General features: G+C 43.3%; 1 protein-coding gene across 1 annotated transcript in view; it reads right to left on the bottom strand.

The window, feature by feature from the left end:
• Positions 1 to 26,476, bottom strand: part of LOC141105286 (uncharacterized) — a 53,689-nt gene extending 27,213 nt beyond the window's left edge. Inside the window, exon 1 of the mRNA XM_073595169.1 lies at positions 26,307 to 26,476. The gene's annotated coding sequence lies outside the window, so the exon portion shown is untranslated. The remainder of the gene's footprint in view (positions 1 to 26,306) is intronic.
• Between the last annotated feature and the right edge of the window lie 208 nt (positions 26,477 to 26,684).

The following is a 26,684-nucleotide window of genomic DNA, read 5'->3' as shown; positions in this document are numbered from 1 at the left end:
CGGCTCTGCAGCTCACATTGCTTCTCTCCTCCGCGCCCTAGCTGCCATATTCAGTGTCTGGCGCAGTGCACTGTGATTGGGCGTTATGGGGGTCATGTGCAGAGGCGGGACTTCAGGAGTGATCGAGGATAGGCCAGCTCTACGCCTCACATGACCCCCATACGCCCAATCACAGGGCGCCGGACACTGAACATGGCGGCCGGAGCCCGGGGACACAGGAATTTAAAATTAGGAGGAGGCAGCCAGTGTCACATACTGGCGCCCCCCTAAATGTCGCGCCCGGGGCCACGGCACCCCCTGCACCCCCCACGCTACGCCACTGGACAGGAGTTCCTTCACTTTGGAGAGATTTTTCCCTCACTCTTGTTTTAGCTATGGGATAAAAGTGAAGGTAAATCACCTCAATGGGGCACAGAGGCCAAAATGAAACTGACAGGTGCTATAATCCATCTTTACTCTAACCAAAATTGAAAAAAAAAAATTTTGCCCTTAGTTCTACTGTAGCTTCCCTGGCGGTATGATTATGTCAGATTTTTGAATTTCAAAGTTACACATTGTTTTGCATAGAAATTTGGCGTTTTATATTGTAGGCTTGTAATTCAGTAATAACACACTTAAATCTGTCCAAACAAGAGTCTAGTAGACATCCCAGGAATGATAAAGTTTGAAACAGGAAATAATACATTTTAATATAATAAATAACTAGAAATAATTATAAAAAATAATAATATAATAATAATAACATTAATTTCCCCACGATTAACTATCGCTCAATTCTGAAAGTGTTCTAATTTACTATCGCTGTTTTCTAGCTGGTCTAAAACCACTTTTGACGTAAAGGGAAACTTTTTGGATGCCGTGGACGTTCTCAAGTTTCCAGGCAGAAAGAACACTATATATTATATAAAAGTGCATGCAAGGCACTGGACAAAGCACTAGGGACAAAAGGGAGGTGAAATGATTTGATACAGTAATGTAACCTGTTAGATTACATTGTACTGTATGTGTTATGTTCTTTTGTACTTTTTGAATTTGCCGCCGGGCTCTGCCCCCATGCATTGCGATGCTCGTAGGGAATGGAACCCGGAACACAGACCATCGGGTGGATGATCCGGCGGAGGACACAACAGAGGGACATTGCAGGATCCTGGTGACAAGGTAAGTACGCTGTACAAGGATTATGCAATGCAATTCTGAGTGTGGCTCGGGGTTACCGCTAATGGTACTCAAATTTAACCCCGAGCCACACTCAGGAATACCGCCAGGAGGTTTAAGAAATGTTGTGATAAGTAATCAGTGGCTGAGAAAGTCTACATAGGGGCTTGATTTACTAAAGCAAATAGGCCGTTCACTTAGCAAGGGAATATTCCTCCCTTTGCTTAGTAATAGAGGTGCTGACTACCCACATACAATAATGTGCAAAAAAAAAAAAAATAGTATATACTATATATATATATATATATATATATATATATATATCAATATCACTTTCCTTCCACGTGATTGGGCATTCTTTGCAAGTGTATTTTTACCACATTCAATAAAGCAAGGGAAAATTGGCTTGCAAAGTAAAAATTATTTTGAAGAGTGAACAGCATATTTGCCTTTAAACATCAACCTGATACATTTGTGCTGTGAGCAGGAGCCTTGAAGCAGTTGTAAAATTACATATTTTAAATTAAAATAGTAAACATGTTATACTCTAAGGGTATTGCACAGATCAGCACCTTAAAGCCCCTTATAGGGTCCCCCGCAGGTGCTCCCGGTTCCTTCTTATCTGTGTGCACCCATAGCAAGCCGCCCACTCCCTCCTCACAATAGTTGACTGACAGCAGCAGAAATCAATGACTTCCTTAGCTTTCAACAAAGCCTGTGAGAGCAGGGAGAGTGGAGGGATGACCTGCTGCCAGACACAGCACTGACATGATGGAGGAGTAAGGTAAGTATTGGGGAAACAGACACTGGAAGGTATTTTTATCTACAAATCTACAAGGCTAAGCACCTGCCAGCATCCCCCCCCTCAATGCCCCTCATGATAGCAGTTGGGGGATATTCTCCCCACCCACTATTACATATTAAAATCAGCATGGCTATTTAGGGCTCTGCCCACACAGCCGCGTCATTCATTCACAGAAATCTGTGAATAAATTAACTACAAGCCCTGTCTGCCACTGCGAGGGCTCTTTCTTCAAACAGAAAGCCGTACAGAGTTACAGTTACAAAAATAATAAATGCTTCATGTTGATCCTAATATAAGATTGCCTTCAGAAAAGAAGACACTATCAGTTGGGTGGAGCAAAACATCATTGCATCTAAAAGATACAATACCCCAAGGGGGCACGTAGAAATAGTTACAATTTTTTATTGTTTTGTTTATAATTAAATCAAACAGGATTAACAGCTACATGGATTAAACTAATTCAGCCAATATCCAAAAGATGTATACCTTTTACTGTTACTAATATATCTATACCAGTTATCCTGGACTCAGTCAACTAATTCCAAAGTTCTTTTCCCCCCTATCTCTGAGGGTGGTTTATACAAAACAAAACCCAAGGACCAATCCTCAGGTGTACAATAAGATACAGAGTGCACATACTGTACAGTATATGTATATAGACTATGAGACCCTTGACCCATCCTGAACTTTAAGGATTTATGCTTGTTCCTCTGATAAGCCAATTAATACTTCCATAACCCAAAATACATCACATGCTTCCTACCAATGATTGTTCCTCTCCAGATAAGGGTTACGAGGTAGGGGGTCACAATAATCCATCACTATACAAATTCCAAATATTGGAAATCTTCCAAACTTTGGAACTTTATGGCCTCACTTCTGACGTAGCCTTAAGAGTTAATGCCTGCTTCTATTCATACCAAAGCTTGGCAAACAAAAAACAATATGTTTTCTAATGTACGTCTGTTTAAGTTTAATGTTTACCTACCCTTTACAAATCAGCACAATCTATTTTCATGAACTTTTTCTAAGATTAACAATATCCTGTCCCGTCAACTTTGGATTATTGATGGATAGGTATAATTAACTTTTCTAATGTCAGAGTTCATATGATTACCACAAAGCTGAATAATATATTTATTTATTTAATTATAATTTTTTAATTTTTTTTTACAGGATGATAGAAAAAAAATCACAACTAGAGAAAAATTGTGATCACTGTTCCATTTACATAGATATGCTCGTCTCTAGGACTTCTCCAGAGCCTCTTCCATCCTCTGGAACTCACTACCCCCACTATCTCCTACTTTCTGCACTTTTATGCAATATCTGAAAACTCATCTCTTTAAGGAAACCTATCCTGCCTTCAGCTAATGACCAGATCTTCTATTTCTCCCATCAATTCATCCCTCACAGTTATTAACTTTTGTTCCACCAGCCTGTCCCTATTAGATTGTAAGCTTGCAGGAGCAGGGGCCTCCTAAACCCTATTATATTGAATTGTATTGTTGCTGTATTGTCTCACTTCCATATTGTAAAGCGCTGCGCAAACTGTTGGTGCCATATAAATTCTGTATAATCATAATAATAATGGGATGCCATCTGATCCCATCAGTTCTCTCTGCTCTCACACAGGTCAGCTGTGAGAGCAGAGAGAACCAATGCAGCAGCCTGTGAGTGTACAGCACCCTGTCAGGCTGCAGTGCCAGCCCGCCCCAGTGTCCCTGACCATTGGCCCCAGTGTCCCCAGTATAACAACAATAAATTGTGTAGCCAGCCCCTGTCACCTGTCCCATTGTCCCCAGTGTTCAAGCCATACACCATACCATTGTCCTTTTCACCACCATACCAGCGTCCTGATCACCGCCATACCAGTGTCCAGATCACCGCCATATGCCACACCAGCACCATGATCACTGTCATACCCCATACCAGCACCATGATCGCTGCCATTCGCAATACCAGCACCCTGATCACCGCCATAGCTCATAAAAGCATCCTGTTCACCACAAAAAACCATACCAGCACCACGATCATTGACATATGCCATATCAGCGTGCTGATCACCGTCATACACCATACCAGTGCCCTGATCACCACCACAACATACCAGTCCCCTGATCACCACCACAACATACCAACATCCTGATCACCGCAATACCCCATACCAGCACCATGATCACTGCCATTCGCCATACCTGCACCCTGATCACCGCCATACCTCATAAAAGCACCCTGTTCACCACAATAAACCATACCAGCACAACGATCACCGATATATGCCATATCAGCGTGCTGATCACCGTCATACACCATACCAGTGCCCTGATCACCACCACAACATTCTAGCCCCCTGATCACCATCACAACATACTAGCATCCTGATCACCACAATATGCCATACCAGCGTCCTGATCACCGCTATTTGCCATACCAGTGTCCTGATCACCGCCATATCCAACACCAGCACCCTGACCACTGTCATACCCCATACCAGCATCCTGATCACCGTCACACCACATGCCAGCACCCTGATCACCGCCATACCCCATACCAGCACTCTGATCACAGTCATACCCCATACCAGAACCTTGATCATCGCCATACCAGCATCCTGATCATTGCCATATGCCATACCAGCGTTCTGACCACCATCATATGTCATACCAGCATCCTGATCACCGCCATAACCCATACCAGCATCCTGATTACCGTCATAATCCATACCAACGTCCTTATTACCACATTACACCATACCAGCTTCCTGATCACCACCACTCACCATACCAGTGTCCTGATTACCGTCATATCCCAAATCAACGTCTTTTAACACCGTCAAACCCCATACCAGTGTCCTGATCATTGCCATACCAGTTTCCTGATCACAGCCATACCCCATACCAGTGTCCTGATCGCCACCATACCCCATACCAGTGTCCTAATTACTGCCATACCAGTGTCCTGATCACCAACATATCAGTACCAGTGTCAACAGGGCCAGTGTTCTCAATTGTTTCCACTGTCCTGGTTCTCTCTGTCCTCCTCAACTGTCTCACTCACCAGTCACCCGGCTGTCTTGTCCCTGGAGACCCCATGGATGTGCTTGCTGGCTTCTCCTGTCATCACACCTGCTCCCCTGCCACTGGAAAGGACCCCTCCTCGTTAGATGAGAGGATCTCTCCTGAACCCAAGCCCAGACCCGAGGTCACCCACCAGACCAGGGGGCCACCCCCAAGGGCCTCTGACAGCCCCCTCAGCACTCCATCTCCAGCTTACACCCGAACTCCCCTGCCCCTGCTGGCCTGACCCTGAGTATTTAAGAGGTCCCTCTCCTGCTAGCCCATTTGGCGGAGGATTGGTTGGGGCCCTCATCAATACTCCAGGCAGCTCGTCCTAACCTCCTTCCCATTCTTCTGGAAGTTTCTACAAAGTTCCAGCAAGTAGGGGGTGGTATCAGTGATGCTGCCTGATGAGTCATTCCAGCCTCCCTGGGTGACTCACCCTGACGCAGATTCAAAAACACAGGCTTGGCTGCCAGCCAAGCCAAACAATTTACCTACACTACAGAAAAAAGCACTAAGCTAAAGGGTGCTCCAAGTACAACTGTCAGATGTGCAATTTTATAATGAAAGTAACAGGTTTGAATACTATTATGGTTATGGCTATACTGTAAGATGATTCAGGTGGAACCGAGACATACTATATGCTCCCCAAACATGTGACCCTACTACTTGTTAACATATAGTCTGCAAAAATAACATAATGGGGCTGTTTTTCTATGCAAAGGAAAGAAAAACAGTGTTATTGAATGATGAAAGTCAGCAGAGCTTCACCTGATTCACAAGCTAGTGGGAAATTCCCTTGTAGAGGTGAAATTCCCTTGCAAAGTTTGCTAGATGGACATGGGCCTATCTCATGGAAATTTTGAGTAACCGACAAATCCCATAGTTTTCTATTTTAAGCTTTTTCAACTTGTTTGCTTTTAATAAAGCTGATATGCCTGTGTAGATGCAGTGTGATCGTATGATATTATTGTTTTCTGAAAAGACAGAAACACATGGGCTGCCACTGATGACCTACTTCAGTAAATGCTAGTTGCCACATTGGGCATGATAAACTATACATGGTGCACTGTGTCATGTACGTTTGTGTGCACAAAAATGCACACAGAGTGCCTAATAAAGAGAGGTTCCTCCATTCCAATTGAGCATCTATGGGGATGTACTGGAAAAACAAGTCCAATCCATGTAAGCCCCACCTCACAACTTACAGGACTTAACCACATCAATACCGGGCTCTTTTACCCACTTCCTGCCCAGGCCAATTTTCAGCTTTTAGTGCATGCAACACTGTACCCATAAGAAATTGTTAGCATTTTTTTCACAGAAATAAAGCTTTCTTTTGGTGGTATTTAATCACAACTGGATTTTTTTATTTTTTGCTAAATACATGAAAAAAAGCCTGAAAATTTTGAAAAAAATCTTCTTTCTTTCTTTCATTTTTGTTATAAAATTTTGCAAATAAATAATCTTTCTTGATACGTTTAGGTCACAAATGTATTCTGCTACATTTCTTCGGTGAAAATAACCCAAAAAGTGTATATTATTTAGACTGTAGGAAAGTTATAGAGTCTACAAACTATGTTATATACAGTATTATCTGAAAACTAGGGATGAGCTTCGAGTTCGAATCGAACCCATGTTTGACTAGAACATCGCATGTTCGCTCGTTCGTCGTATTTCGAACGTTATGGGCCGTTCTCGCCAAATTCGAGTGGCGCGTCACGGCCCATAATTCACTGCGGCATCGCAGTGCATTGCTGGCTGATGATTGGCCAAGAATGCACTACGACCCGCATGCTTGGCCAATCACAGCGCCGTCTGTACAGAGAGCCGTAATTGGGCAAAGCCAGGGTAGCTTTGGCCAATTATGGCTCACGGGGTTTAGTACACGCCCCATACTATATAAGGCCGCCTGCGTGGCGGCCTTGTGTAGTGTGTTGCGGCGGCGGAGAGATAGACAGAGAGACAGTGTCATTTGATTTAAGTTAGATAGAGTAGGCAGGCGAGTCAGTTAGCTGCACTTACAGTGTATTGTGTATATATATGCATCCTAGGTGTTGTATATACAGTGGGGACGGAAAGTATTCAGACCCCCTTAAATTTTTCACTCTTTGTTATATTGCAGACATGCTAAAATTATTTGACTATTTTTCCTCCTTAATGTACACACAGCACCCCATATTGACAGAAAAACACAGAATTGTTGACATTTTTGCAGATTTATTAAAAAAGAAAAACTGAAATATCACACGGTCCTAAGTATTCAGACCCTTTGCTGTGACACTCATATATTTAACTCAGGTGCTGTCCATTTCTTCTGATCATCCTTGAGATGGTTCTACACCTTCATTTGAGTCCAGCTGTGTTTGATTACTCTGATTGGACTTGATTAGGAAAGCTACACACCTGTCTATATAAGACCTTACAGCTCACAGTGCATGTCAGAGCAAATGAGAATCATGAGGTCAAAGGAACTGCCTGAAGAGCTCAGAAGCAGAATTGTGGCAAGGCACAGATCTGGCCAAGGTTACAAAAAAATTTCTGCTGCACTTAAGGTTCCTAAGAGCACAGTGGCCTCCATAATCCTTAAATGGAAGACGTTTGAGATGACCAGAACCCTTCCTAGAGCTGGCCGTCCGGCCAAACTGAGCTATCAGGGGAGAAGAGCCTTGGTGAGAGAGTTAAAGAAGAACCCAAAGATCACTGTGGCTGAGCTCGAGAGATGCAGTTGGGAGATGGGAGAAAGTTGTAGAAAGTCAATCATCACTGCAGCCCTCCACCAGTCGGGACGTTATGGCAGAGTGGCCCGACGGAAGCCTCTCCTCAGTGCAAGACACATGAAAGCCCGCATGGAGTTTGCTAAAAAACACCTGAAGGACTCCAAGATAGTGAGAAATAAGATTCTTTGGTCTGATGAGAACAATATAGAACTTTTTGGCCTTAATTCTAAGCAGTATGTGTGGAGAAAACCAGGCATTCCTCATCACCTGTCCAATACAGTCCCAACAGTGAAGCATGGTGGTGGCAGCATCATGCTGTGGGGGTGTTTTTCAGCTGCAGGGACAGAACGACTGGTTGCAATCGAGGGAAAGATGAATGCAGCCAAGTTCAGGGATATCCTCGACGAAAAACCTTCTCCAGAGTGCTTAGGACCTCAGACTGGGCTGAAGGTTTACCTTCCAACAAGACAATGACCCTAAGCACACAGCTAAAATAAGGAAGGAGTGGCTTCACAACAACTCCATGACTGTTCTTGAATGGCCCAGCCAGAGCCCTGACTTAAACCCAATTGAGCATCTCTGGAGAGACTTAAAAATGGCTGTCCACCAACGTTTACCATCCAACCTGACAGGTCTGGAGAGGATCTGCAAGGAGGAATGGCAGAGGATCCCCAAATCCAGGTGTGAAAAACATGTTGCGTCCTTCCCAAAAAGACTCATGGCTGTATTAGACCAAAAGGGTGCTTCTACTAAATACTGAGCAAAGGGTCTGAATACTTAAGACCATGTGATATTTCAGTTTTTCCTTTTAATAAATCTGCAAAAATGTCAACAATTCTGTGTTTTTCTGTCAATATGGGGTGCTGTGTGTACATCAATGAGGAAAAAAATGAACTTAAATGATTTTAGCAAATGGCTGCAATATAACAAAGGGTGAAAAATTTAAGGGAGTCTGAATACTTTCTGCCCCCACTGTGTATATATATATATATATATATATATATATATATATATATATATATATATAATTTTTCACCCTTTGTTGTCAGTAAGAAGAGAATAAAAGGAACGCATCTAGCTAAACTGAATACAGTGTATATATATATATATACACTGTATTCAGTTTAGCTAGATGCGTTCCTTTTATTCTCTTCTTACTGACAGGCAGGCAGGTGTTTTTACAGTATTTACAGCTACCTGAAGAAAATTGCTGGTGTTCTTCTGATCCTATTAGTCCTATTAACTACAGTTAGTGTAGTGCGTCCTCTGCACAGTGTGCATCTAAAGCTACCTGAAGAAAATGGGTGGTATTCTTCTGATCCTATTAGTACTGCAGGCAGCTGCAGTATTTACAGTTAGTGTAGTGCCTCCTCTGCACAGTGTGCACCTAAAGCTACCTGAAGAAAGTTGGTGGTGTTTTTCTGATCCTATTAGTACCGCAGGCAGCTGCAGTATTTACAGTTAGTGTAGTGTGTCCTCTGCACAGTGTGCACCTAAAGCTACCTGAAGAAAATTGGTGGTGTTCTTCTGATCTTATTAGTACCGCAGGCAGCTGAAGTATTTACAGTTAGTGTAGTGCGTCCTCTGCACAGTGTGCACCTAAAGCTACCTGAAGAAAATTGGTGGTGTTCTTCTGATCCTATTAGTACCGCAGGCAGCTGCAGTATTTACAGTTAGTGTAGTGAGTCTTCTGCACAGTGTGCACCTAAAGCTACCTGAAGAAAATTGGTGGTGTTCTTCTGATCCTATTAGTACCACAGGCAGCTGCAGTATTAACAGTTAGTGTAGTGGGTCCTCTGCACAGTGTGCACCTAAAGCTACCTGAAGACAATTGCTGTTGTTCTGATCCTATTAATACCACAGGCAGGCAGCTACAGTATTTACAGTTAGTGTAGTGCGTCCTCTGCACAGTGTGCACCTAAAGCTATCTGAAGACAATTGGTGGTGTTCTTCTGATCCTATTAGTACCACAGGCAGCTGCAGTATTTACAGTTAGTGTAGTGCGCCCTCTGCACAGTGTGCACCTAAAGTTACCTGAAGAAAATGGGTGGTGTTCTTCTGATTCTATTAGTACCGCAGGCAGCTGCAGTATTTACAGTTTTGTAACCGATCACAGGGTGCACCTGTCCACCGAATCGGTCGATCGGCTGACCTTCATAAAAATGAATCAGTCTTGGATCACCAGCTACCAAGCACCTGATGCTGATGTAACCGATTGATTTTTTTTTAATGTGAGATCCCTTCAAGACTGCCTATGCTGATGCTGAGTGACTATCCTGTTATGCTAAGTTACAATCCTCTTCCTCCTCAATTTTCATGCTGATAGCTTCTAAGAACATTTTTGTTTCTGGCACCGCCACCAGTGGCCAAGGTCTGATTTTTCTGCCCCTGTTTAACAGGGGCGTATAATTACAATTTTTGATGCAATGCTTTGCAGCAGGGCTCATTCCTGCGCTCCAACTATAGTATCTGTGAGGGGTTGCAGTGTTGTGGCACCAGCACCAGTGCGCAAGGCCCAATTTTTCAGCCCCTGTTTAACAGGGGCATATAATTACAATTTTTGATGCAATACTTTGCAGCAGGGCTCATTCCTGCACACCAACTATAGCATCTGTGAGGGGTTGCAGTATTGTGGCAATTTTTCTGCCCTTGTTTAACAGGGGCGTATAATTACAATTTTTGATGCAATACTTTGCAGCGGGGCTCATTCCTGCGCTCCAACTATAGCATCTGTGAGGGGTTGCAGTGTTGTGGCAATTTTTCTGCCCTGTTTAACAGGGGCGTGTAATTACAATTTTTGATGCAATTCTTTGCAGCAAGGCTCATTCCTGTGCTCCAACTAGAGTATCTGTGAGGGGTTGCAGTGTTGTGGCACCAGCACCAGTGCCCAAGGCCCAATTTTTTCAGCCCCTGTTTAACAGGGGCATATAATTACAATTTTTGATGCAATACTTTGCAGCAGGGCTCATTCCTGCACTCCAACGATAGCATCTGTGAGGGGTTGCAGTGTTGTGGCACCAGTGCCTAAGGCCCAATTTTTCTGCCCCTGTTCAACAGGGACATGTAATTACAATTTTTGATCTAATATTTCACAGCAGGGCCCATTCCTGCGCCCACCAAGAGTAACTGTGAGGGCTTACAGTGTTGTGGCAACACCACCACCAAAGGCCCAATTTTTCTGCCCCTGTTCAACAGGTGCATGTAATTACAATTCTTGATATAATATTTCACAGCAGGGCCCGTTCCAGTGCCCACTAAGAGTAACTGTGAGGACTTACAGTGTTGTGGCACCAGTACCACCACCATCACCACCACCACCACCAAAGGCCCAATTTTTCTACCACTGTTCAACAATGGCATGTAATTACAATTCTTGATCTAATATTTCACAGCAGGGCCCGTTCCTGCGCCCACCAAGAGTAACTGTGAGGGCTTACAGTGTTGTGGCAACACCAACATCTAAGGCCCCAATTTCTGCAGAGTATATAGGGCAGGCCCCTACTTTCAAACATCCAACTTACAAACGACTCCTACTTGCAAGCGGAAGGCGACAACAGAAAGTGAGATAAAATCTACCCCTAGGAAGGGAAATTCTCTCCTGTAAGAGTTAATATGGGAAAAACATGTCTCCTCTTTACTGATGCTTTATCACTAATCCTTGTTTCACTAAAAACCCCAAATTTTCAAAAAACATTTGTCATTAGAACAGAAAGTGAGGTGAAATTTTCTGAAGAGGTGCACAGACAGCAAAACAAATGTTACAGGTGTGATAACCCTTCCCTATGTTTTCCAAAAAGCTTAAAAATTGATTTTTTGGCTGGAGCTACACTTTAAAAGTGTACCAGTTCAAAATTACAAACAGATTGTACTTAACAACAAACCTACAGTCCCTGTCTTGTTTGCACCGCTGTATACTGCTGTTCAGAGTATATAGGGCCTGGGGGACCCACGCCTTTCCTTTTTTTAATTTGGGTGCAGGGTTCACCTTAATATCCATACAAGACTCAAAGGGCCAGGTAATGGAACGGGGGGGGGGGGGCGGGGTACCCATGTCGTTTGTCTCACTGATTTTCATCCATATTGCCGGGACCCGACATTACATTAAAGCCGCAAGCAGTTTTAAATGACTTTTATTCCTTTAAAAATGGCATACTATAGACACCCCCCAGGTACGATATTTAAAGCAATATTTCACTTTTTTTTTTACTTTAAGCATCATTAAAATCACCCCAAACCCTTTTTAGCACAATAACTTGCATATTAGCCTTTAAAATTATCACTTTTGATTTTGAACGTTCGAGTCCCATAGACTTTAATGGGGTTCTAAAGTTCGCGCAAACTAACGGTCCGTTCGCAGGTTCTGGTGCGAACCGAACCGGGTAGTCTTCGGCTCATCCCTACTGAAAACTCCTCAGTCTTGATCTACTGAAACCCTATCTGGTGACAGCATATTGAAGCCTAAAAATGCCAAGACAGTACAAATACCCCCAAATTACCCCTTTTTGAAAAGTAGACAGTCCAAAGTATTTAGTAAGAGGCATGGAGAGTTTCTTGAAGTTGTATTTTTTTTGTGGAAAATGAAAAAAAAATTATATAAAATTTTTACATGCTGTCACCAGTGCAGTACATATAATATAACTGGGATGGCGGTGATCAGGGACACTGACTGGTGACAGTATGTAAAAAAAAAATGTATATATTTTTTTCTTTTTAATTACATTTTGTTCTTGTTTTATAATTTTTTTACTAACACACTGTGACCTGAGCAATACAGTGTTAGGAAGACTGTACTACTCTGGAGAAGTGATCAGGATTTTTTTCCCCACATTATTTTTTTGGTATTAAACTTTTTGCCGCATTTAGAAGTACCGGAGTTAGAGATACATTATACTTGCTAATATGACCTTCAGTCCCATGGAACAAACACACCCAAGGGTCCTCCTTAATCTCAGTACCCATTATCTCCTGTATTATCTTTAGCACATCCTGCCAGAATTTTTTAATAATTAGGCACTCCCACCAGAGGTGGGCCATTGTTCCCCTGATGGAGCACCCCCTCCAACAGTTTCCAGAAATTTCCGGTTGCATCTTATTTATTCTATCTGGTGTCATGTACCATCTGGCTAGGCGTTTGAAATTTGATTCTATCATTCTCGTGTCTACTGCTGATTTATGTGTTGCGTTTAGGATGGCCTCCCAAGTCACTCCGCTGGATATAGATCCCAATTCGGATTCCCATTTATTGAAATATAACAGTTTCGCTGCTTCACCCTCATCCCGCACTATTTTGTATAATTGTTTTGTTTTCCTTATAACTCTATTCTTCAAGAACAATTTCTACAAAGACCTGAGGTTCTTCTTATCTCTAATGGGACCTGGGAGGCTTTTAATAAAGAGCGCAAGCTGGTTATATCGCCATGTGTCTATTTTCATTAGGTCCTTGAGTAGGTTTAACTCCTGAAAACGTATTATCTTTTAAATAAATAAATGGTGAATTAAACTCCCAAGCATTTTGTTTATGTAACTGGTCCCAAATCTTTAAAGCAGGGGTCTCAAACTGGTGGCCCTCCAGCTGTTGCGAAACTACAAGTCCCATGAGGCATTGCAAGGCTGACAGTTACAAGCATGACTCCCACAGGCAGAGGTATGATGGGACTTGTAGTTTTGCAACAGCTGGAGGGCCATCAGTTTGAGACCCCTGCTTTAAAGTGTAGCGTGTTATGTTATGTGTATTAGGGCCTAGCTTCCTAAAGTGTGGGGGATTCCAAATTAATTGGTGTAGTTTTGCATTACTCATATCTTTTTCTAAGTTTACCCATCTTTTATCTATCGGTTCCTTTCCCCAATCTAACACCCGTGAAAGTGCTATCGCTCTGTGGTATTTTTTAAAGTCTGTAAGAGCCAGACCACCCTGAGCTTTATCACTACTCAGGACCTTGTAGGCAATCCGTGGCTTCTTATTTTTCCATATAAATCTAGTAAGAATATTGTTCAATACCCTGAAAAAAGTCTGCGCTAACGGGATTGGGAGTAGCTGCATTTTATACAGGATCTTCGGGGCCAGGGTCATTTTAACAGTATTTACTCGTCCGATCCAAGAGATCGGAAGATGCATACATTTTCTCGTTTCCTGCTTGATCTCGTCGAGGAGAGGAATGAAGTTTAAGTCCTCATGCACACGGACGTTTTTACAGCTGCTTTTTTGAGCTTTTTTTGCAGCTTAAAAAGGCCTGTCTATGTTAGTCTATGGTTTCATGCCCACCTAGGCGTTTTTGAGCTGCAAGTGGCATAGGCGTTTTTAAGCTGTAAAAAAAACCCAGGACCAGTGGGTTCTGAGAGACGTTTTTCAGCTGTAAAAACGCTCTAACGCTGAAAAACGCTCAAAAACATCATTCACCAACGTTTTTTAGCGTTTTTGATCCATTGAAAAAAAAAAAAAAAGAAAAATTTGAAAAAAAAAAAAACTCTCAATAACGCTAACGCGGAAAAACGCTCAAAAACGATCAAAAACGCTAAAAAACGCTATTGCAAAAATGCTGAAAAAAGCTGAAAAAAGTTAAAAAAAATCACTGCAAAGATACTGGCGTTTTCATAACGTTTTTTTAACAGCCTGTGTGCATGAGGGCTAAGAGGTACAATTTCCTTAAGGAATTTGCTAATGTAACTCCCAGATAACTAATTTTTTTGCTCCACGGAAAATGGAAATTTTCCTTAAGTTTAGTTGCTTCTCGTCCATCAATATTGATGTTTAGAACAACTGATTTACTAAGGTTGACCTCATAATTTGATAGCTCCCCGTATCTCCTCAGAGTAGCCAGAAGGTTGGGGAGTGAAATCCTCGGTAACGATGTAGAACAAAACATCAGTGGAGAACGCTGAGAGCCTGTGTACGTCTCCCTCCACCACGCATCCGCATATATCCAGATTCTTTCGAATCGAGGCTAGTAAGGGTTCCAGAGTTAAAACAAACAGAAGGGGGGACAGGGGGCAGCCCTGCCTGGTCCCGTTTTCCATCCTGAACTCCGCCGATGGTGTACCATTCACCCTGACAAATGCCGAGGAAGATTTATACAATGCTTTAATCCAGTTAAACATGGTACCACCCAAACCGACTTCCCTCAACGTCCTCAACATGAACCCCCGGTCTACTCTGTCGAAGGCTTTCTCTGCGTCAATCGACAGAAGTAGACTGGGGGTCCCCTTCGTTTTCATAGCATCCTTTACCAGGAGCGACCTAATGCCATTGTCCCTCCCCTTTCTCCCTGGTATAAGACCCGTCTGATCTGGATGAATCCAGTACGACATTTTATCCTTTAATCTACTGGCTAATACCTTGGCGTATAATTTAATATCTGCATTGAGCAATGCTATCGGCCTATAGCTCGAACACAGCAAGCTATCTTTCCCTTCCTTTGGTATTAGTGTTACTGACGCCGTCAGTGCCCCCTCGCATAACTCTTCCTGACCCCGTACCCTATTCCAAATCTGACAAAGCTTGGGGCTCAGGGACTCCTTAATTTTTTTGTAGAAATAGCAGTAAAACCATCTGGCCCTGGACTCTTTCCAGAGGGAGATGCTTTCAAGGCCCTCTCGATCTCTTCTACAGTGATCGGACCATCTAGTTCTTTTGCATCACTGTCCGAGAGGCTTGGTAAACCTGCCTCCCTTATAAACTCATCCATTTTTTCCTCTCTTTCCAGGGTACCTACCCCGCCTTGCCTAACCTTGTAGAGGGATGCGTAGTAACTCCAAAATTCTTCAGCTTTGTCTCTGGAAGTATATTTTAGTACCCCCTTTTTATTTTGGATCCTACCTATAAAGTTGGCCCCCCCTTTCCTCTTCAATACTGTTGCCAGATGCTTCCCCACCTTATTACTCCATCTAAATCTATCTTTTAGGTTTTTATTTAGAATACGCTTAGAATCTATCTCCATTAAATCTTTTAGTTCTTCTCTTTTTATAATTAGTTGATGTAGGAGTAAGTTATGACTACCACTAGCGGCCTTATGTAACTGTTCAAGATGGTGAATTTCTTCTATAAGTTCTGTTTTCCTTTTTGTACTTTTTTTGGCCCCTATTGAAATCAGAATGCTCTTATATAAGCTTTTAGCGCCTCCCACAGGACTGATCCAGAAATCTCACCGGTATCGTTTATTGAGAAAAACCCATTGATTTCTTCCTGTATCTTACTGCTGACACTAGGATTCTCGATGAGCTTTTCATCTAAATACCATGAAAATGGGGACCTCCGGAGTCCCGGGATCCCCACCTTCATCAGGACTGGGGCGTGGTCAGACAGCGTGGTGACTCCAATCTTCGTATCCTTAACATGTTCTAATAATCTATGATCTACCAAAAAATAATCGAGCCTTGGACTGAAGAAAAGAAAGTATAGTCCCTGTCCTTCTCGTGTTGTACTCTCCATGCGTCAATCATATGGCAACTATGCAATTTCTGTCCTATTTTTTTAAGAGTTTCTTACCCACTCCCTGTGAACTAGATGTACTATCCAATGTTGGATCTAAGCAAAAATTAAGATCTCCTGCCAAAATCACCTCACCTGCCCTGAAATCCATCAACTTGTTCAGGACCTGAGACAGGAAATTGATTGGGTTTCTATTAGGGCAATAAACATTTGCTAGAGTACAAACCCTTTCTCCCACCCTCACCTTCAAGAAGAGGTAGCGGCCCTCCATATCTGCGCTCCTCTCCAAGAGCACAAACCTGGTCCTTTTTGAGAACCCAATTGCCACCCCTTTGGCCCTCTTGATAGGGGAGTCACTATAGAACCAATTGGGGAAGCAATTGGAAAATAATCTGACATGTGTGTCCGGTGAGAGGTGGGTCTCCTGAAGAAACACAACGTCTGCATTAAATTGCTCTAATTCTCTTAACACCTTGTGTCTCTTAAGAGGGGAGTTCAGCCCTTTAACGTTATATGTGAGACAAGTGAACTCTGTCATTTAATCTTTAAATAGAACTGCATTGTAATGGCGCATGTTGCTCTTTGAACCCCTATATGGAGCCTCTGCAGGACCAGATCCCCCCCTCCCCCCCAATCCACCCCCCCGACACCCACCCCATACCCTACCCCCCCTTCCCCCCTCTCCCTGCCAGCCAATCCCTGGCTACAAGACCGCAGCAGAGAGATACCATCGATCTCTGTCTACGACCAGCCAAATCATTGGGGTGCGACTCTGACAGCGGGTCGCCACATTCACCCTGCCCCCCCACTGGGTAAAGAAAGGGGGGGGCCAAGGCGAGTGGGCGGCCTGAGGACTGCCAGTCCCCCCCACACAGGGCACCGCCCCTCCCCCCAAACCCTCCCCCACCCCTCACCCCCCATCCTCCCCCCACTATTTCAAAATCACTGATTCAATTGCATCATCCAATGTCCTTAAAGCCCTGACCACAATCAGGAATATCTTCCTACTAATTAGACATAACTGGGACAGGGATGTCAAGTTCGCTACAAAAATCTTGCAAGTTCTCTATGTGTTTCAATCTGACTGTTCTGCCCGCTTTCACTACATTCAATGAAGTGGGGAAACCCCAACTGTATTTCATATTTGCCTTCCTCAGTTCTTCCAGCAGGGGTCATAGCTGGCGTCTCCTGGCTAGGGTCCCCGCTAAAATATCGGCAAAGATCTGAATCTCTGCCCCATCAAATTTTACAGGCTGAACTTTTCTAAGAATGCTCCAAATTCTTGCTTTATCCTCATAATGATGGAACCTAATGATCACGTCTCTAGGTGAATCTTCACTGACGCTTAGGGGTTTCCTCAACCTATGGACCCTATCAATCTTCAGTTCTTCATTTGGGCCTTTAAATAAGATTGGATTAAAGATAGCATTCATTTTGGTAGGCAGGTCTTTGCCATGTTGTTCTGGTAAGGCAGGCTGTCTCAAGTTTTGTCTGCGACTTTGGTTTTCTGGTTCTTCTAATTTATAGAGAATGTCTCGTTGGGCTAATTGCAGATTCCTTACTTGTTGTTTTAATTCGACTATTTCTCTGTTCTGTTTCTCAGAGACCTCCTCCACTATTTCTACTCGCTTCAGCAAATGGCCCATGTCAGTTCTAACGTTAAGGATTTCTGTTTTGATTACAGTTTCCAATTTGGCAAACATTTCCAGTAATTCGGTTTTTGTTGGAAGTGCTTCCATGGTACTATCTTCCACCATGCAGGTGGCTTTCCTTTCCTCCCCTGATGTTCCACCGTGAGCGCCTTGATCCTTCCCTGATTCTTTCTTCTTTTCCTTCCCACTTTGCTGTTTGCTTTCTTGGGCTGGATTCTTTGGGCTTCCCGGATTTGCCTCCTTCAGATACTTCTGGATGGAGCTAGAATTTAGGCTATCTCTCAGCTGCTTCACTTCCGCTCCTCTTTGAGGGCGACCTCTCATTTTCAACACACTCACGAACCTCTTCTCTCTCTCCCCACTTACTAAATTTATTTGCTTCTCTGTTGCTTGTCCCCACCGCACTCCATGCCACCCCGCCGATCCTTATTGCGTATTTTAACACAGGGCCCTGCAATCCCCAGCGATCTGTTATTCACTCTAAATCCTTTGGCGAACCAATTATTTAAGCTGTAAAAGATTCAAGACTGTCTGCACTAACACACCCCTTAAACGTTGATGCTCTAGCAGTAATCCAATCATTCAACCTACTATGATATATTGTTGTAGAATACAACAAAATTTTTTTCCTTTTAAGAAGTGACAAAACTTGGCATTAATTATAGCGGAGCCTCCTCCATAAACCTTTTAGGGCATTGATCTATGCAAGAACCAACCAGCACTTCACACATATTTGCACTGGTATCTGTGGACAATGCATATCTTCTTATAAGCCTGCTCACATTAAACAGTTCTCAAAACGTTACCTCTGAGACCAGTACTGTCTTCCCAGGGGTTACATCCGGGATCTCTCTGATGATACAGCTCTCGTCCGCTTCGCAGGTTGGAGTCCCACTGAGGCTTTTCAGCCAACCATCCACTCAGGCAAAGCCCAGGTATGGCTGGAAAATTGTGGGGTTGTCCTCCCGCAGGCCTCTGCAGCTCGTTTTACTTATCGAGCTGCAGTGAGGATGATGTGCTGACTGGCCTGTCGGCAATCCGGATGTAACGTAGGAGTGTCAAAGAGGCATACAAGGCTGGTGGGGGGATGACCCGGGAAAGGCTGTGGAGGGCGGCTCACACCCAGCACACGTCCGGTATGGCAGGTGGGGATCAGGGAGGAGAGCCCGCTCGGTACGCGCAGCGTCCCAGGCAACCCGGGATCCACCTTTCCCCACATTATGATTGCTTATACCAAGGAATTTCTTTAGCATAAGCAACCATTTTTACTGAATGAAACTGGTTCATTCAGTGTCTTTTGTTGTGATTAACTGTGCTTGGCCAAGCTAATCACATGGTAAAGATGGGCTGTGATTGGCTCTGTCTGTACCATGTGATGACTAAAACCAATCACAGCTAGCAACACAATTGTATACAATGGATGGCATGAATTTAAGTCATCCATTGTTTACAGTTGACATGTGATCTGCTGCTATTGGATACAACAATCACATGGTAGGGCAGCAGGCTGGTACACAGCCGGTGACAGATTGCGCCGCTGAGGTGCCCCGTGGCAGTGCAAGAGGTGAGTTCTGGGAGGATGCCATATGACATCTTCCCAGAACAACAGTGCTCCCGCCCGGCCGTCGTTCTACTATAGGCCAGGTGTGAAGGTGTTAAAGGAACTACTACTGATGGTTTGGTGCCAGATACCACAGCATATCTTCAGAGGTCTAGTGAAGGCTATGCCCCAATGAGTCAGGGCTGTTTTGGTGGCAAAAGGGAGACCTACTGAATATTAAGTGGGTGGTCATAAAGTTATCACAAGTTAAATGAAACTATATATATATATATATATATATATATATATATATATATATATATACATACACTGTATACAGTTTAGCTTCGTCTCACTGCAGACCGTTCCTGGTGTATATGGTATACCGTTTTGGTGATATATGCTGATATATGCTGTATATATAGATTTGCAAATTTTTTAGGAATAGCGCTGTTCCATTTTCATAACACAGTGTATTTTGAGGAAATCAAAAGTAGGACAGCAGTTGTTCCTTTTATTTAGCACTTTTTGTTTTTCTTGAGCTACCGTTCTGGCATTTCCTATTCACCATAACCATAATACCTGGCAAGGGACCCGAGAAGAGGAGGATCCGGGCTGCTTTGTGCAAAACCACGGCACAGAGCAGGCGAGTATGACATGTTTGCTATTTATTTAAAAAAAAAAAAAAAAAAGAAAGCCTTTAATATCACTTTTAACAAAAAGTGAACAGTGGGATGTGCTCAGACCGGCGCATCAGCACTGCAGCGATTCCACTGGACCACAGTGGCTGGTGTGAATTAATCCTACAGATGAATTATGTTATTATGTTATATATGTTATTATTATGTTAACTGGAGCCCAACTTTGAGTCTCATAAAGGTGATGAAATATTGCAAAACCAATGCTCATTGCATACGTGGAAAATGAGTCTGACACATATAAGCGCTCTACTGGGAAATTATTGCATGGTGTTTGCTTTGTGACCTCATATGTTGTCCTTCCATACATCTGTCATGAAGTCTTTCAATGTAAATGTCATACAAAGTAAACTGACTATGTGGAACTTAAAAAAAAATAAAAAAATAAATGGACCTGTCAATAAACACTACAGTAAACACTTGCAATTTCTCTACCCTATATGAAAGTTGTTATACAGTCAGGACCATAAATATTGGGACATCGACACAATTATAATCTTTTTGGATCTCTACAGCACCACACTGAATTTGAAATGAACAAGATGCATTTCAGCTGCAGACTTACATCTTTAATTTGAGGGTATTTACATCCAAATCAGGATGACACTGTGTATTAGTACAGCAGTCAGTGTCTCTGATCAAGAACCACAGCAGTACAATCTCACCATAGTGACACTGTACTGTTCTGGTGATGGTATGCAAAAAAATGTTTCTACTGTCACTAGAGCAAGTTCAGTGTCACTATGGTGACAGCCAACATCCATTGTCTCTGATCACCAACACTAATGTGTAACACAGCATGTGTAAACCCCTGGCCACTGCCTCTGTAACTGAAGGGTGTAGCGATTGGGGGGTGGTATAACTTACAAGGTTTTACCACCCCCAACCTCTAATGTAGACAAGCCCTAATAATGCAGCCAGTTTCAGTGCCTTCAATCACCATTACACCAGTTACAATGTCACCACAGGGAGGTAGCTAGAAGCAGTGCTACTGATACTGATTGCCACTACACCAAACCAATGCAGCCAGCAACTGTTTCCTGATCATTGCCTCACCAGTCCATGTGTAAACCAGCAACAGTGTTCCTGATAGCCACTACACATATTCCAGTGTATCCCGACCAGTGTACGCTATCAACAGTGTCTCTGATCACTGCCGCACCAGTCCCAGTGTTACCAGACCAGTGTAAGCCATCAACAGCATTCCTGAAAGCCACTACACATGTCCCAGAGTAAACAGACCAGTGTAAGCCAGCAAAAATGGATCTGATTGCTGCCACACCAGTCCTAATGTTGCCAGACCAGTGTAGGCCAGTAACAGTGTTGTAATCACTTCCTCACCAGTCCCAGTGTCCCTAGACCAGTGCAGCTAGTAAGAGTGTTCCTGACTGCTGCCACACCAGAGCAATGTTGCCTCTGCCTGCCACCTGTACTGACCATGGCCTGTTTATTGACCATGTTTCTGCCTGGACTCATTCTTTGCCTGTTTGCTGACTATGTCTGCCTTCCCCCTGAACTGAACCATTTGCACGTCACACTGACTACATTTCAATCCCAGGTATCACCTACAGATAACTGCACCCCTGGAACCACAGAAACTCTTTGTACTTCCTTTCTTCAGTCTCCTGTACTTCCTGGCCAGTGAACATGGCATTTCTGGGGACAGCTACATACCAGGCTAAGCTTGCTTGACTTATAGGAACAGGGACTGCTGCAGATGATGCTACACTTAGCTATATTCCCTCATCACTTGTACAGAGTTGACAATTACAGTATACTGTTTTTGATACGATAGGTTGATTTGTGTGTTACACAAGATGCAATCTCCAGTACATAAAGTCTAAACACTGAAAAAGTCTCACACATGTAGTATTACCATACTGAGGAGAAGTAGCAAAATGTGTTTTGGGGTGTAATTCTAAGTATGTCCATGCAGTGTGTTAAAAATATCTTATTGAATTTTCAAAAACTTGTGGCAAAAAATGAAGTCTTCAAAAGACTCACCATGCCTCTTAAAAATCTCTTGGGGTGTTTACTTTCCAAATTGTAGTCATTTTGAGGGTGCTTCTACTGTCTTGATGCTCCAGGGCCTCCATAATATGTGAAAGGCAGTCAGGAAATTAGAAATGTCATTTATGCCCCAAGAAGGTGCTCCTTGGATTTTGGGTCTCTCTCTGTTAGGCTGTGAAAGAATTCACACATGTGGTATCACCATACTCAAGAGGAGTAGCAGAATGTGTTTTGGGGTGTAGTTCTAAGTATGCCAATGCTGCGTTTTAGAAATATCGTCTTAATTGGCAACTTTGTGTAAAAAAAAAAAATACAATTTAATTTTCTTTCCTGCATTTACTAAAAATGTGTGGCAAAGAAATTACGTTTCCAAAAGACTCACTATGCCTTTTAGAATATACCTTGGAGTGTTTGCTTTTCAAACTATGGTCATTTTGGGGGCATTTCTTCTGTACTGAAATTTCAGGGACTCAAGAAATATTATAGATATTCAGGAAATTAGACTCGTAATTTATGCTTCTTGTATACCCAAGGGTGCGCTCTGGATTTTGGGCCCTTCTCTGTGTTTAGGCTGTGAAAAAGTCTCACACGTAGCATCCCCATACTTGGGAGGAGTATCAGAATGTTGTAAGTGTGCCTGTAGACAGGTGCAGTCTATTTTCTCCACTGCAGGTGGCTCTCAGCCGCAGCTGCATTGCAGGGGAGAAGAAGTCAAGAGGAACATGGGTCCTCTATGATTTCCTAGGTCACTGGAAAGTATCTGGCTGGATGCTACCACCACGTGTGACTCTGGGCTGGGTGTGCATTTCACATGTGGGTAGTGTAGTGGCAGGTTAACCATTTGACAGGGACAGTGATTGGCAGCAGAGAAAGGTTCCAGATGAGTAGGGAAAGGATAGGGACACGCCTTCCTTTGTAGAAACCTCCCCATATGAGTACAGACCAGCCAGGACACATTATACCCCTCAAGACAGATGCTGTTTGCGCATCTGAGACCTATTGTGCTACTTATTGCTGTTGTATACCGTGAGTGTTCGGATGCTTTCCCATTGGGTTTGTAGCAAAGTACTGAATACTACAGCAAAGTAAAAGTTCTGTTCTCTGCGACTTAAATGTCTGTACCCATCAGGATGCTTACCCATTACCCAGGGTAGAGGAGTCACTTATGGCATTGGGTCAGGCCAAGTACTTCCCCACCCTTGACTTGGCCAGCGGCTATAGGCAAGTCCCAGTGAGGGATCAAGATCGCCAAACTACTACCTTTTTAATAACCCTGGGACTGTTCAAATTTAAAGTGTTACCAAACCCACAACAGTAAAACCCTAAGGGGTTAATCTTCTGCATTGTGTAAAAAAGGCTGCTTGAGCTTGTATGCACAGATCCTCCTCCACTTCCACTTATTCCAGAACATGTCTGGATAGAACAGAGCCTTTGGAGTCAGGCTGCATGTGCTCAGTTTGGTGTGCATTGCTAAAGAGTTTTTTTTATCTTGGGAGAGTGCATGTGATCAGCACAGGGCCAATCAGCACTATACAGACAGAGGGTCAGGGGTCCTGGATCCTGATAGGACAGCTCAATGCAGTATGAAAACTCCACTCACAAGTTTAACCAGAAACTGATAGAAGTCGCAAGACTGCAATATACTGCTGATGAGAAAAAGCATTTAGCAGTTTATATTTACTAAAAAAAATGCATTTCCATGTTCTGTGTACTGTGGGAGACCAGATATAGTGAATGCAGGGTCCTGGGTTTAGTAACACTTTAACCGTATTCCCTTTGAATTATTCACCCAGCACATTTCAGCGCTTGGTGAAGGGATGCCTGGAAGACTTCCACTTCAAGACTGTGCTAGTGTCAGAAACCATTAAATCAAACCGAGACAGAAGTACAGTTAAATCACACTTGTTTAATAATAAAAGTAAATAGAACAATACGTAGTTAAAACATAGCCAGAGTTCAGGAACCGGAACGCATAGTCAGACAAGCCAAACATCAGGGAGCCGTAGATGAGCGTAGTAAAACAACAAGCAGGATCTGGAGCCAGAAGGGATGTCAGCCAAGCAAGTCTTTTAACAGGAATGCAGGAGAGCGTCAGAGTGTCTCTGTGATGTTGACTAAGGTGAAGGCAGAGATCCTCTGGGCTGGACGGCTTAAGTAGGCAGGACTGACGAGCAGGATATCATCAACAGCTGAGTAACTGTGGAGAAATAGGAGCTGGCAATTAGCCGACAGCTGAGCGGCCAGCTCAGAGAAGGAAGGGCTGAGCCCAGCCCTGACAGTACTCCCTCCTCCAAGACATCTCCCCTTCAGAGGACCACCAGGCTTGAGGGGAAAACGTCTAAGGAAATCACGGAGGAGGACAGGGGCATGTACGTTCCAGGATGGGATCCAAGAGCGTTCCTCCGGACCGTACCCCTTCCAATGCACCAGATACTGTATGCGCCCACGGAACCTACGGGAGTCAACAACGGACTGTACTTCATACTCTTCATGGTTCTCAACCTGTACAGGGTGAGGACATGGCACGGAGTTGGTAAAGCGGTTGCAGACCAAAGGTTTTAATAAGGAGACATGAAATACATTCAAAATACGCATGTTAGAAGGAAGGTCTAATGCGTAGGCCACTGGGTTAATCCTGCGAAGAATACGGAAAGGCCCAATAAACCGAGGTGTGAACTTCAGTGAAGGAACACGAAGTCGGATGTTGCGAGATGAAGCCAGACCCTGTCCCCAACCTGGTAGGAAGGCGCGGGCAGGCGTCTGCGGTCAGCATGGACTCTGTACCTATCATTAGCATGCCACAAAGCCTCCTGGACTTGTGCCCAAGTGGAACGAAGACCACGGAGATGCTCCTCTAATGCAGGAATACTCTGCGGAACAAACGAGTCAGGCAACATGAAAGGTTGGAAACCATAGTTCGTCATAAACAGGGACAATCGTGAAGCAGAATTCAAGGCACTATTGTGAGCAAACTCTGCCCACGGTAATAGGTCTGACCAGTTGTTATGATGGTCAGAAATATAGCAACGTAGGAATTGCTTCAAGGACTGACTGGCTCATTCTGCGGCCCCTTTAGACTGCGGGTGATATGCAGAGGAAAAAGCAAGCTGAATTCCCAAGTGTGCACAAAAGGCTCACCAGAACCAGGACAAAAACTGACTACCCCTGTCCGAGACAATAACCTTGGGTAATGTAAACTGAAAGGTAACCAGGAGAGTCCACCTAAACCTGCACTACCACCTCCACGCTAGATGAAATAGAGAGCACAAAATAGAGCTGCCACTTAAATATCAAATCATATATAAACAGAATCCACCCTCCAATGGTGCAGATGGATAGCGGCGCTAACTATAACAATGATGGGAAAAAAAAAAATTTGCTTGAAACTCCACCGTTCTTAGTACCTTGGGGTGAGTTAGAGATGTGCTGAATCTCAAAGGTGATGCATCATAACTTAGCACTCACTCTTATAACACATATAGTATTAGTGATCTAAATGAATAGAACACTCCCGTGTGTACAACAAAATGAATGCCCCCCAATATTCCAACTAATATGTGATGAATATATATTACCATACACCACGTGAAAAAATACAAATAGTTCCTACAATATATAATCACTTGAAAAATATATAAAAAAAAATATATAAAAACTAAAAATAAAATAGTATATGGAAACTAAAAGTAAAAATAAAATAATATAATAAATAAATAAAGTCCAAAGTGAAATAAAAAAAATCCAAAAATAATTCACAAAAACAGTGATGATAATGTAATGAAAACACCACTCCAAGAAGAAAGTGCAGGTGTCCTCAAAATCGTTCTGCAAATTTCACCACACCTCAGTGACATGATTCCACTCCCTTCTGAAATTCAAACTCACCAGCTATTAAGGCCTCCCACTGTCGTGTTTGGCCGAACAGAGCCTCAACCCACTCTCATGGGGGTTAGCATGCGTTCCAGATCTCCACTGCTACACACTGGCTTTCCTCCTCATAATCGTGAATTCATATATGAGATAAAAGAAATGCTCCAATAGTGTAGTATCGTTAAAAAAATCAATTTATTCTCACTAAAACTGCCTCAAATGAACTCACATTCAAATAAAAACTGGTAGGCAAAACACACTTTACAGTGGCATGGAAAACAGCACGGCACACTGAACAGGATACAAAGCGAAACCACAACACACAGCCACGGCGGACCCAGGGAGTATGGAAGCTGGAGTACGTCTCACCCGTCTGCAGCGACCCGTCCCTCGGCCGATCCCCGCTCCGTCACCCGTCACTTCTTCCTCTAATCTAAGTGTTAGATTGCCAGACAGCTACGCCCCGACATGTTTCGTGACCAGCACTTATTCATGCGTTTGGCTTTCTGGCAAGGCAATCACTACTTTATGCAAATTGAATGGGCGGGGCGCAGATTACTCTGCGTCCACACCCTTCCTGTGTCCCCGTGACCGAGATATATGCAATTTCCCCATAGAATATGACTAATACAAGGTGAGTACATTTAGATTGCGTTCTAAAAGTAGCAAAAAAGGTCACCATCCATGTTCACCTTCTATAACATGGAGAACAATCTCTCTTTAAAGTGCTTTATAACTTATGTTAAT

This window comes from Aquarana catesbeiana, linkage group LG08 (assembly GCF_042186555.1).
Source record: "Aquarana catesbeiana isolate 2022-GZ linkage group LG08, ASM4218655v1, whole genome shotgun sequence".
Taxonomy (NCBI): domain Eukaryota; kingdom Metazoa; phylum Chordata; class Amphibia; order Anura; family Ranidae; genus Aquarana; species Aquarana catesbeiana.
Note: the sequence above shows the minus strand (reverse complement) of the source record. Positions and strands in the feature narration are given on the sequence as shown.